We start from the raw sequence: 13,349 nt of genomic DNA, 5'->3' as shown, positions 1-13,349 counted from the left end.
AAAAAAAAAAAAAAAAAAAAAAAAAAAAAAAAAAAAAAAAAAAAAGCAGTGACCAGGAATTGGTACCAGGATGATGGTCCAAGAAACGAGCCAAAAAAAATGGCCCAAAGGTCAGGCAGAGCTGGTACTAGGGCCCAGAGTTGGATACCAGTGTGATACTGAGGGTACAAGTCCCACAGAAAGTCCCACGATTTAGCTTCCTGTATAGTGCTTGAGTTGTTCTGTTTGTTTTGTTTTTTGTTGTTGTTTTTTGTTGTTGTTGTTGTTTTTTTGCCTGGCCTAATGAGACCAATCCCACCTTTTCAGCTTCCCCCAAAATTGTTAGCAGCTGGATAGCCTCCCCCACTGTGAGTGGTGGCATTAGTGTCTAAGGAAACAGTTATTTCTAAGCAGAGGGGAACATGGTGAGCTGTTAAGTAAATGGTGCGGCTCTTGAGGATCTTAGGGAGCCACGTTCTTTGCATGCAGCAGGTACTCGGTAATGGTATGGAAGGACCACCTTAATTCTAGCTTTGGATTTCTCACTACCTGTGCAGCTTTGAGCAAATCATTTAACTTCTCTGGGACCCAGTTTCCTCATCTGAAAATAAGGGAATTGGATTAGATGACCTCCAAGGCCCTTTCCAGCTCTCTGTCTGTGACTGGAACACTGATCCCTGTGTCAAGTATTTGTAGAATGAATGAATGAGTTAACAAGTGGATGAACTAGGCCTATTGTACCAGTTTTATCAGATAGTTAGAATCTGTCCCAAGGATCCCTGGGTGTAGGTAGGTCTTGGGCTCTGAAATCAACTGGCTTTTGGGCTTCACAGGAGAAAGCCTCTTTTAGCAAATGTAAACCAAGGAACCATCCAACTTTGTTGACAGGATGGGAATTTTGTTGCATCAAATCCTGTTTGAAGTGGACCCAGAAACCTCTTGGTTACATGGGGATTGTATAGCAATGGTACTCAGTGTAAGAGGATCTTTAGGAGGGGAGGCCAGGCAGGGATTTTGTCAGAAGCATTGTGGAACATTCCATTCCCAGCTCTGCCCCAGTGCAAAGAGAAATGCCAGGGGGGACATGATAAGAAGTGGGCATCTAAGGGAATGATGGAGTGAGAGTATAAGAGATGAGACACAAGCTAGATCAGGTAGGATAGAGCAGAGCAGAGAGATGAGAAGAATGGTCATGCAGACTAATATTGGCACTCATCATGGAGCAGAAAGAAGCAGCAGGTTCATTAGCCGCTAACCTGTTCCTGGTGGCTGGCCTGGTGGTAGTGGTCATTCTTGGTTTTTATAGAGTCTCCAGAGTACTCAGCCAGTCAAGGGAGACACAGAAGTCCCAGCGTTGGACTTCTCACGCCAATTTTTACATGAAGCCCCTAAATCTCCCCAGCTTGGCAGTAGCCAAGTCCAGCAGAACTATTCCAGAGCAGAAGTGACTCAACCACTAAAGTGTTATAAGGTGCCATGGCCAGAGGGGTCCTCAGGCCCACCTGTTCCAGAATTAGTGGGAGAGGTTTTGGGGTTTCAGGAGTGGGGGAGATAGGAGGATATTGGCACAACAAGGATGGCTGAACCTTCACCACAGGTTATGGTGATCCTCAAGTTGTTGAAACAGTTATTGTTGGTTTAGTCATTTTTCAGTCATATCTGACTCTTCGTGACCCCATTTGGGGTTTTCTTGCCAAAAATACTGGAGTGTTTTGCCATTTCCTTCTCCAGCTCATTTTACAGATGAGGAAACTGAGGCAAACAAGGTTAAGTGACTTGCTCAGGGTCACAGAGCTGGTAAGTGTCTGAGGCTGGATTTGAATTTAGGTCTTCCTGACTCCAGGCCCAGCCTCTATCTACTGCACAACATTGTTGAAACAGACCTCCTCACAATTTGTTGGATAATGAACTATTTGGATGACTAAAGACCCAACAGATTCCTTACCCCATCCACTTCTGCAGTTGACCCAAAAATCCTACCAGAAAAAAAGTGATTGAAAGGTGCTGCTATGGCCAAGGCACTGGCAGAGGAGGGGAATCTGTTTTGTATTTAATACTACAGTTCTTCCAAGGAGCCAAGTAGAGGCAGGCCAGGTTATAAATGGGTGTACTCGAATATTTCTGTAGCTAAGACCCTTCAAGGGAACACAGTGTCTGGGGCCTCTCTTTCTCCTCCCCCTATCAAAATTCAAAGTCCAGAACAAGTTCTTATATATGTATCAGTAAAGGTACAAAGTTTAGTAAATGTGAGTCACTAATGTTACACTCTCTGGGGTATTTGCATTTCAAAGCTCATCCCTGTTTAGGGATAGCTTTATCCCCCATCTAGCAGATTTGAGAAATCTGGGAAGGAAAATAGGGTAAGGATGTTTTGGTTACTTTGTCCACTTTTACAAGGTCAGACGTGGCTGAATGTTGAACAATGTGGGGAGATACCCTCTGACTTTCCTCACATTTTATTATCTTTTCTCACCCTTCTTTTCCCCTATGATTTTAAACTGACCAATTTCCCTAAGGAAAAACATGTCTTCTACCTACAGTTACTAAGAGTACACAGGGTCCCAGGTCTGAGCTCTAGGGCTCAAATTCAAGTACTGAATTTGGCTGCTTTGTGTCATCTCCTCTGACTTGACACCTAAGGTCCAGACCGCCTGTCACAATTCCAATTATATTGCAGTCCAAGCACGACACAAGGGATTCAGGTGTTCTTTTTTGTAATAATTGTCCTGGAAAGTCTCTGGAGCAGGTGAGGCCTAAACTAGTTACTGTCACCCTATACACATTATTCTTTGCCAATTTCCTAGCATACCCTGTTCTTCTCCAACTTTCCTGCCTTCAGCGTGTTTTTTTTCTCCTCTTTCATCCTATTCATAGAAGGATGAAAAAAACCTCCTTTTCCATATCTGTAGGATTCCCAGAGCTCTGCCTTTCATTTCCACTCTCCTTTGCCTTCCCCACCTCACTGTATATAACACCAATCCCACCGAGTGCTCTGCTATGGTCAAGTAGAGTAGCCAGGCCCCACGCCCAAGCTACATCTGAGAGTCATGGGGCTTAGGAAAGAAAGCTCACTGAATCTCCCCTTACTGAGTGCTGGGGCTCAGTGGGATAGGCAGGGCTGACTGAAGCAACAGTGCTTGGAGATAGCCACTGCCTGGCAGCCACAGAAACCACTGTCTGTTGGAGGATTCAGGAGAGGGACCTGTGGCTGGATTCTTTTAACCAAAGGACAGATGCTGTTCATTAAGATCAAACCTATGCAAAAAAAAAAATACATATACATATATATATATATACACACACATATATACATACATTCATAAATAACAAGGATAACATCTTCTTGGAGAACAAAGCCAAGACCTGGTCCCATTGTAGTTTGCTGGCCTGATGTGCTCTCTCCCCACCTCTCAAACCTTACCCCAGGCTGTCCTCAGGCTGCTGGAGTTTCTCAGGACCCAGGCAGATTTAGAATCCAGCCAGGAATCCCAGGACAGCAAAGCTGACTTGGCAGCATTCACCCAGTGCATGGCTTTCCCTTCTGGCAAGGACAGGTGTAACATTTCCTTGTCTGATCCGTATTTCCTGAGTGCTTAGCCAACATTCTTGTAATTCTCTTGTATGGTGCCCATATAGAACAGATATGAATTCCTGTATGATTGCATGGTAGCTGAACACACACTTCTTAAGCCAACTTTGGCAAACCAAATAATACACTATTTGTTCTCAGCAGGAGGTTCCCATAAGAAACTCACTCCTCTTTCTCACCACGGCCTATTGTGGAGATGTTGCTGGGAAAGGAGAACTGATATGTTCTTTCCAGCCACTAAAGGCCAGTGTTTCATAAGTTTACCAACTGCTTGGATCCAGTTGTCTGCACAGAGACCTACCTTCTGCGGACTAATCACAGTTTCAATGGGGGAAGGAAGGGGAAGTAAGAAGGGAGAGGGAAGGAAGGGAGAATATGCCTGTATCTGTGTGTGTTCATGCAGTGAAAATGCTGTAGATGTCACAGCTCCTCTCTTAGCAGTGATCTAGAGATTTAGAAACAGAGGAGGCAGCAGAGTTCTACTTTCTGAGCACTTTTTGAGAAAATCAGAGATTTCAACAGACTCCTGCAGCAGGATTTGATGAGAGTGTGCACAACAGAAGGGAGGAAGAACAGAGAGGCCAAGGTGGCCCCAAGATGAGGTCCCCACCTTCTTCATTCCCTGTATCATCTTTATCACAATGCCCTCCACCCCTCCAGAAGGAACAGACATTGCCAACACAGAATCAGGAAAACCCTTCCAGATTAGAGTACCCTGGATTTTTTCTGTATGAGACAGAAGAATATTGGAAAAGGTATCGTCCATGGAAAAAACAAGCACCACATGAATGCTTAAGATAGGATGCCATGAGTCAATAAGAACAGCCAGCAAAAAGAAGCCTTGACCGCATAGAGAGATTGTTCATTCCCAGAACGAAGCCAACCTTCCTACCAAATAGTTAGGATAATTGATTTCTGGTGGCTAAGGTATTGACCACTGACAGATAATAGTGGCCATCTGATAACCCTTACCTCCACTGTCCCAAGAGTTATGCCATACTCACTAATGACTCCACCCTAAGCATGCCAGAGCCTCGGGATGGAGGAAGCAAGAGCTTTCAAGCATCTGCAGAGTGAGCTTGCTGGCATGGGGCTTGGCAGTGTGGGTTTAGAGTGACATGAATTGTCATGACAAGTCCAAGGAGGAAGGGGCTAGAGCATCTGTCACCTTGGGCTACTGCCTTTCTCTTATTTTAACCCCTCTGACTCTGCCCAGGTAGTGTGATTGCTGTTATTACCACACCCAAACACTAGGGGCACACTGACACCATGTTTGTTTTCTATCTAGCTCATCCAGCTACATGAGGGGAGAAAATCTACCATACTTTTCCCCTTCAGTTTCAGTTACCCAACCTCCATGGTGAAGGCCATCTTTACTTCCAGCCTTTCTGGCATGACATTGACTTCTTTCATGATCTAGAAGCAGTCTAAAATTAGAGTGTTTTACAAATAAAACTAAGAGAACACATACATAACAAGAAAATTGGCAAAGGACCGTGTTCTCATCCCAACTTAAGTCTTGCCACAGATTGCCTTGGCTGACAATTGCATTGGTGATGGTTGTTTTCCTTAATCAGTAGCCCTGTATGCTTGGCATTATTCTATGTCCCTTACCATTGGTTAGTCTAGTATCCAAAGGAGTCAATGTTCTCACCTACAATACTTACCCAAGTTATTATCTAAACTCTGCCCCTCAAGGGCCTCTCAAGGGCCCATGTGACCTCCATGGGGAATGCCATCTTTACTTCCAGCCTCTCTGATAGACATTAGCATCTTTCATCATCCAGAAGCAATCTTCCTTTTCTTTCTGTTTGAAAACGCCATACTCTCTTTTGGATTGCTTCCTAACTTCCATTTCTAGTTTGAGTGATGCCTCTGACTCTCAGTTCATTCCCACAACAGAAATTCTCCTAGAATCGAAGAACTAGAAGGGACCTAAAATATAATTTAATCTGACCCCCTCATTTATCAGATGAAGAAACCGAGGCCCAGAGAGTTTAACTGATTTGCTAAATATCACAAGGGTTAGCCACAGAGTCCAGATAACCTGACTCTTAGACCATTGCTCTTTCCACTACACCAAGCTTATTTATGACTGATTCATGAGTGCAATGAGTGAACAAGCCTACTAGTTCAGGTTACCAATTCCATCCGCTACTATAAGATGCTCACTGAGCAAGTCAAGTGCCCACATTAAGAGTTGTTTTCCAGAATCAAAATGCCAGAACTATGTGTGTGTGTGTGTGTGTGTGTGTGTGTGTGTGTGTGTGTACCCAAAGGATTGAAGATTTAGTACTTCAGAGGAAACACCAGATGTTTTGCATATTTTTCAAGTAGCTTTCTTCAAGAGAGTTATCCTAGAGGCCCTTATGGCTTCTTCCCTTTGCCTCTTCTATGGAATGTTACTACCCTATTGAGTGACTGGTAATGGGACATGGGAGGGAGACATTACTCAACCATCCTTTTTCACAATACCAGGTTCATGCATATTGTCCTTTGATTAGGGATTATTTCTACTTTCCCCTGTTGGTAACCCAACTAATACCCAGGAATTTCGAAGCCCCATGAGCGCTGATAAGTGTAGACTAGAAATCATTAGGTAATATACCCCCACCCCGTACTCACAGTTAGTAGCCTGCTATAAGTTAGGGTACAGCCTTGAGCCTCTTTAGACTAATTGTAGTCTATAGTATGGTGCTAACTGTAAACTAATCACTGATTTCTTGTTCCTGTCCTTTCATCTTTGGGAGTCAGTTCCTGATGCCTGATGCAGGTAGTTGAGGGCTAATTCTTTACCGTTGCTAAGTAAGAGAAAGCCAAGAATATTCCAGTTCCCAGGCCTATTCCACTTTTTCTGTATACACACACACACACACACACACACACACACACATACACACACACACACACATACCCCTAACTATAGCAGGCTACTCAACCCTTCATATGACCAAAGTTTTGACTGGAAGTCAGATGATGGTGACAGAGTGGAAAAGATGCAGGATTAAGAGCCAGAACAAAGGGCCTTGATTCTGCTACTAACTGTGATTTTGAACAGGATCACCTAATCTTAACTGTGCTTAAATTTCCTAATCTGTAAAATAGGGGTAGTAATATAATCTCTCCTTACTACGTGGAATTGTTGTGAGTATCAATTCAATTCAATTGAGCAAGCATTTATTATCAAATGAAATAAAAGCTTTGAAAAGTAGAATGTGATATTAACATAAAGAGTTAACCATTATTAATAGTAGTAAGCAGACCAGCATGGAAGGCAATAGTTAAAGATGGTGTTAACATGTTTTTAACCAGGATTATGCTATGGAAAAGGGAATGTGAGTATAGGGGAGGTGGTATATTACCTAGTGATTTCTAGTCTACAGTTATCAGCACAACTGGGGCTTGGAAACTAGATTCCTGAGTATTAGTTGGGTTACTGACAGGGGAAAGTAGAAATAATCCCTAATCAAAGGACAATATGCATGGACCTGGTATGTGTTGTGAAAAAGGATGACCGAGTAATGTTGTCCCCCTCCCATGTCCCATTACCAGTCACTCTATAGGGTAGTATCATTCCACAGGAGAGACAAAGGGAAGAAGCCATAAGGGACCCTAGGATAACCCTCTTGAAGAAAGCTACTTGAAAAATATGCAAAACATCTGGTATTTCCTCTGAAGTAAAACTAAATCTTCAGTCCTTTGGGTATCTAGAAACTCAGCATTATCACCTATATGCTCTTTTGTTCCATCCAAAAGGGTCTATTGCAAAAGAACATGGAGGAAAAAACAAGGAGCAGAGCATAGGATGTTGCCTTCCACTTTAAAAAAAAAAAAAGAAGAAGAAGAAGAAAGGACCGGGGGACTCTGAATACCTTCCTTTGGAAGGAGATGCATAGTGAGTGGAGCTGGGTAGAATTCAAAAGGGCCAGGAAAGAGAAGCCGATAAAGAACAGTGCTGGGCTCTGTTTACATTCCTGCATCTAACAGAGGAAAGCAGCCTTCCTCTGACACCTTTAAGACTTCTGGAATATCTGCAATCATTTCCTTGTTATTTTTAATGTGTTTTCAGTTGTCACTACCAGAAAATGAAGGTCAAGCTAAATGGTTTGTGAGGTGCATTCTAACTCAGATTCTATGAAAAACCTTAGAATACCTCCCAAAGCTGTGCAGCTGATTCAGGGACAAAAAGAGAGAGAGGAAGTGACAGGAGAAGCTGGGAGATGATGATTGCTATCCTGCAGGGATCCAAAGAGAGAAACTGGTTAGAAACAGCAAATGCTGGCAGCAAAATGTGAGTAAGGCAGGCCAGTCTGTGGGGTCAAGAAAGAAAAGGGTAACAGAAGCATCTGCCTGAGACCACAGCTTCCCGGGAGACCTCTCCACCAGGAAACCCCCCAGAGCATTTAAAAGCCTTTAGGAGGAGGGCATCCTAGGCTTTGCAGGCGTATCAACCTGGTAGGAGTTGGAGGAGGGAACAGTCAGCCAGGCAGGGGGTTGCTGCTTATCACAGAGAGGAGAACATAGTCTGGTTTTTTTTGTGTGCACATGGGCAATGAATGATTGAGTGTCACCCCTCCCCACCCACATTCCATTCAGCTAAGACACAACTTCAAGCAATATCAGTTGTCTGAGATGACACCTCTTGTTAAGAATACAAATGTAAAGGTAGAAATAGATGTGTTATCCATGGTGGAAAACAGAGTTCACTTTTGCCCCTTCTGAGTTGGGATAACAGGTCATCTACAGCTGAAGGAGAGTTCATCCCCCTCATTTTATAGATGAAATTACTTCAGAAGTTAAGTTCAAGATCACACAGGTAGTAGGCAAGGTTCAAACTGGGGTACTCAGACTCAAGGGCCAGTACTATTTCTACAGTATCATGCTGCTTCCTGTGTTGGAAGGTTTAATCACTAAACCTGGTATCAACTATTGCTCCCTAATATAAAGCACCTGGGTATACTTTGGAGTCCTCTCACTTCTCTGGTTCATGCCCTCATTTACTGGGACATGAAAATGGAAATGTTGGGTACTTTCCCAAGGATAGCCAACAGCTCCTTTTGCATTCAAGGTCATAAGTCTCAAAACATACCATTTTATTTTCAAATCAATAAATATAGAAAGGACTCACATCTGAGACCCCAAGCAAGGATTCTTAACCCTTTTTGTGTTATGGACCTTTTGGCCACTCTGGTGATACTATGGACCCCATTGTAGAATATTATTTTTCAATGTATGAAATACATAGTATTAAAATGAAGCCAATAATGTTAAAATGAAGGTATGACTTTTTCCTATCAGAGTTCATGTTCCCAATTCTATCCATAGACCCCATAGGTTAAGAGTGCCTATCCAAAGAAGTCGAAAGCCTCCAATCATAGTGGGACCACCCACCCCTTAGAGAAGTATACAGTCTCCATGATTGACAGTGCTACCCTAGGCAGAGCCTTAGTAAGGGAGAGAGCCACAGTTATTCCTGTCTTGCTTCATGAGCTCCTAGCAGACCCATCTCTGTCCTCTATGCTCTGCATCTAGTTCCTCAGTTCCTAGTACCACTGGCATTAATAGCTCAACATCCTGTGGGCAGGCGCTGCGTCTCAAAGCTTAGCATCTTGCTCTTGCTGTAGCTTTGCTTTCTGTTATCTTTTTATACTGGCTTCTGCAATTCTATCACTCCCTAGCATTTGAAACTGTCAATGGCACATTCAGGTGACACAGTACCACTTTCATAAACAAATATTGTATCAAGTGCTTGAGGGAATACTTCCTTCTTGGACCACTCAAGTCTGTTTTCCATTCAGTGCATAGTAAATTGGTCCCATTTGCCTTCTTCTTTCCCCAGTACATAAGTATTCCTCCCCTGCAACTAATACTTCTCATTGAGTCCTAGAGATTGGAGATACACTCTTGCTCTCTCTTCATTTGCCTTCCATCTCCCATCTTCCTTAGAGGCAGCTGGTCTGGGTTATGTAAATTACCCTGGGCTACTTCTCAAAAGATCTCCAAAAGAGAGCTAAGAGAAGTAGAGTTAGCTGTTCCTGTCAGGCAAAAGGACAAAAATTTGTATCTTTTGGCAAATGTCTGAAAGAGACATTTCTTGAAAACCAGCCTCAAACCTTAGGATTCAACATAAGACGTCCAGACAGAAAGATGGCAATGTGGTGGCAGTTTTGTCCAACCAAACAATGTGGAAACTCTCTGGCCCTGGATTAACCCTTTGTAAAATGGAGGCCATCATTAGATTGTTCTGACAAGTAGCAGGGAAATTACAAGTTTCTTTCTCTTGAGTTTTGGGCTTCTGAGATGTTAAATGAACTGGAAATAGGGGCATTGTCCATATGAGAACTAGAATGATTCATAAAACCTCAGATGACCCCAGCCATCATCTGAACTTATAACATCTTATTATGCTATCATACTTATCATACTGTTATACTTATCTATCATACTGTTCTCTAATTTTGTTGTTATTTATTTACACATCATATTGTCCCTCATCTGAGGCAGACATAACTCTAACCTGTCTGGTGGCTCACATCAAGGTTTGTGTCAACGATTCATTGAAATGAGATATTTGTAGACCAGTGGTGTCAAATAGAAATAGAATAGAATAGAAATTGAATAGAAACAGGGTCCAGTAAGCCATGCATAAGATCCCTGTGGGCTGCCTATTGTTTAGAAAGCCACACATCTTTAAATATCTCTTTTTTAAAATTAATACATCAACACATTAAAATCATATAGGAACTACATTTTAATCTGGTTCAGGAGGCACTTAGGAGTGTTGTGGGCCACTTGCTTGGTACCTCTGTTGTAGACTATCTAACATTTAACAAAAGATTCACTTAATAGCATGGAAAGGCTATTCAAGGATATAACAATGATTCAGCTGCCTCTGCCTCTGAATGTGCCACAGTGGTGCCTGGACAGAAAAGCATGTTTCAAGCCTGAAGTACTCTGGATAACTTAGGACATACACTTAGGCAAACAGGATGCTCCATCAATGGTGTGAGCCTTCTCCTGGATCAAGGAAGTCTCAACACTGGCTTTAGGGAAAAACTAGTATAGCCTATGGGGCAAGGATCTAGTAGATGTTCCTCCTCCCAAAACTTCCTTATACTAATATCCTTCCCATACCTTGCATGGTGCCTTACACATAGGAATTGCTTAATAAATGTTTGTCAAGTGAATGAATGAATGCTACAGACAGATAACAGCTGGACCCAGAATTGAATAAAAAGAGAAGATAGGGCTAGATTGCTTTAGGGAAATTGCAAAACACTTTCACTGATTTCAGGCTGCTAAAGGCCCATCTGTTTGACACTATTATTCTCTCTGTGTTGCTATTATTCTCTCTGTGTTGCTATATGGCAACATGGAATACTACAACCTCAGAAGAATCACAATTTCAGATGACCCAAAGGGCAATGGAAAAACACATTATTATTAAGCTCCTAAAATATCCACCAGGTAATGTGCTTCTCTGTCTTTTTCTCTCTGGAGAATGTGGGTGATATTTCATTTGCTGGCAATGCCCAAGGAGGACGAGTGTACAATGAAAGCCCTTAAGGATCCCCACAAGCCAGCTGGAGGAATTATGGCTGGAACTTCTTGCAGACTTACATTGTTCATCTTCTTACTACTAAAGAGGCTTTGGCCAGCTTCCTAACTCCTGTTCTATCCAGGACAGAGAGCACTAGTATTTATCATCCTGTTTGATGATGGTCTCTTTTCCTATTTGTACACTCACTGTTCCTCAACCTACCCAACATCTCCTTCCACACCTCACGGGTGGTCTCCTAACCCTAGCATACACTCACTTTTTAACCCACCTTTTGGAATCCTTTTCTTCAAGACTCAGTTCATTTGCTGCCTCCTCCATGAACCCTTTGTTTATCTCCCAGCTGAAATTGTTCTCTTCCCCATAAAGTTTTTTTAGATCACTTTGTGGCTCTTCTTTGGCCCCATAACACCTAACCTTACATTAACTTACCTCTCTATGTATGTATTGTACTCTTTTCCCACCTCCCACTCCCAGTAAAATGGAAGGTTCTTGAGTGTAGAATCTAACATTTAAAAAAACTTTACATCCCTGGGACATTGCTTTGCATGTAATAAATATCTGTTGAATTAAATAATAAGCTGTAGACATGGAAGGGACCCTTGGGGTCATCAAGTTCAACCCTTTCATTGTAGATCTCTACAATGGAGACTTTGATAAATTACATGGTTTGCTGAATGTCACACATATAGCAGAGCTGGAATCCAAACCTAGGTCCTTCATCTCTAAAGGTCCGTCTTATTTAGCTTCCTAAATATCCACAGGGTGATGTACTTCTCTGTCACTTCCTCTCTGGAAAATATAGGTAATATTTCATTTTCTGTAAGTGCTTAAAAACACTAGCTTATAGCTGGTGTTCTTTCCACTATACCATACAACACTGCATCTTCATTACAGGGAATGAAAATAAAATTCCTTGGTCAGTGTAGGGAGGAGCTCAGGGTACCTGTAGGGGGATGGATGTGGTGGTAGTGACTTCATTGATAAACATTGGGTGGATCAGACCAGCCTGGAATTGAGAGAGGTGGAAAACAAAAAGGAAGAGAGGGTCAACTGAAAATACTACAGCCTTTCCTAGCATGGGCTTTCTGCTACACAGTGTCTCCCCATGTGCTATCTAAAGATTTTATTATTCTCAAGCACCTTGAGCATGATCAGTGGTCTGAGTGTCCAGCCTCCCTGATTGGCAAGTGATTGGCCATTGCTCTTGTGAATGAGTAGAAGGAGTTTTCCATTTTCTAGGAATGGTCTTCCATCTACAGTTGCTTGTCACAGAATCATAGATTTATAGCTAAAAGGGACCTTAGAGGCCAATGAGGACAACCCCCTCATTTTATAGATTATGAAAGTGAGGCCCAGGGAGGCCAAGTGCTCCAATAGCCTTCTAAGTATCCCTCAAAGACTCCTCCCTCAGGTCACTGAAGGCAGGGTTCTCAACCTTTGGCAGTATGGTAAAGCTATGGACCCCTTCTAAGAATAATGATTTTAAATGCATAAAATAGAATACATAGGATTACAAAGTAAACTGATTATATTAAAAATCAGTTATCAAAATATATATTTTTAAAAAAACATGCTCATGGACCTCAGGTTAAAAATCTCTTCCTTAAAGGTTCAAGAGTCAATGCAAAGGGAAAAGCACTGAAGGAGAGAGAAAATGAGAGAGGGAGGAGAGAACATTACTCCTGAAATGTTTATGGGAAAGGACTCTGCTGAGAACTAAACCAGGCACCAAGCAAAATGTTATGTAATATATTCTAGTTGGAGACACATTCTTTAATGGTTACATATGATTTTGACTGGGAAGTGTTGGTGAGATAGAGATAGGGAGGTGGAGAATGGCGGGGAATCAGAAGAGAGTGGAGCAATAAGGAAATGGGAGAATGGTAGGGGTATTAACTATATTTAGGTAGATCAGTGCAAGGAGTTTTATTTTCATTTACTTACCAATTCAAATACAGGGAGCATAAAAACCTGGAAATTGGTAGACTGTGAAATCCTTGGGGAAAACACATTATAGGAAGGAGTATCTGTCTCATGAGAAACTTAATAGGTAGGAAAATTAATTAGGAAATACTGAGCATCTGGGAGAAGGGTGAGTGGAAAGGGCACTTGACCCAAGAGCTGCTTCTTACCCTGCTGTTAGTCCTCTGAGATTGGAAGTCTCAGTTGACCAGTGATCTGACCAGCAAACATTCATTCACATTCTTCCTCAGTCATACC

At 42.3% G+C, this 13,349-nt stretch overlaps 1 protein-coding gene across 1 annotated transcript in view; it reads left to right on the top strand.

The window, feature by feature from the left end:
- The window catches only part of DNAI1 (dynein axonemal intermediate chain 1), a 247,207-nt gene that overhangs the window by 134,438 nt on the left and 99,420 nt on the right, over positions 1-13,349 (top strand). The window lies entirely within an intron of this gene.

Source organism: Vombatus ursinus, unplaced genomic scaffold, assembly GCF_900497805.2.
Source record: "Vombatus ursinus unplaced genomic scaffold, bare-nosed wombat genome assembly UNPS02014832.1, whole genome shotgun sequence".
In the NCBI taxonomy this organism is placed as follows: Eukaryota; Metazoa; Chordata; class Mammalia; order Diprotodontia; family Vombatidae; genus Vombatus; species Vombatus ursinus.
The sequence above is the reverse complement of the archived record's forward strand: the minus strand, read 5'-3'. Positions and strand labels throughout refer to the sequence as shown.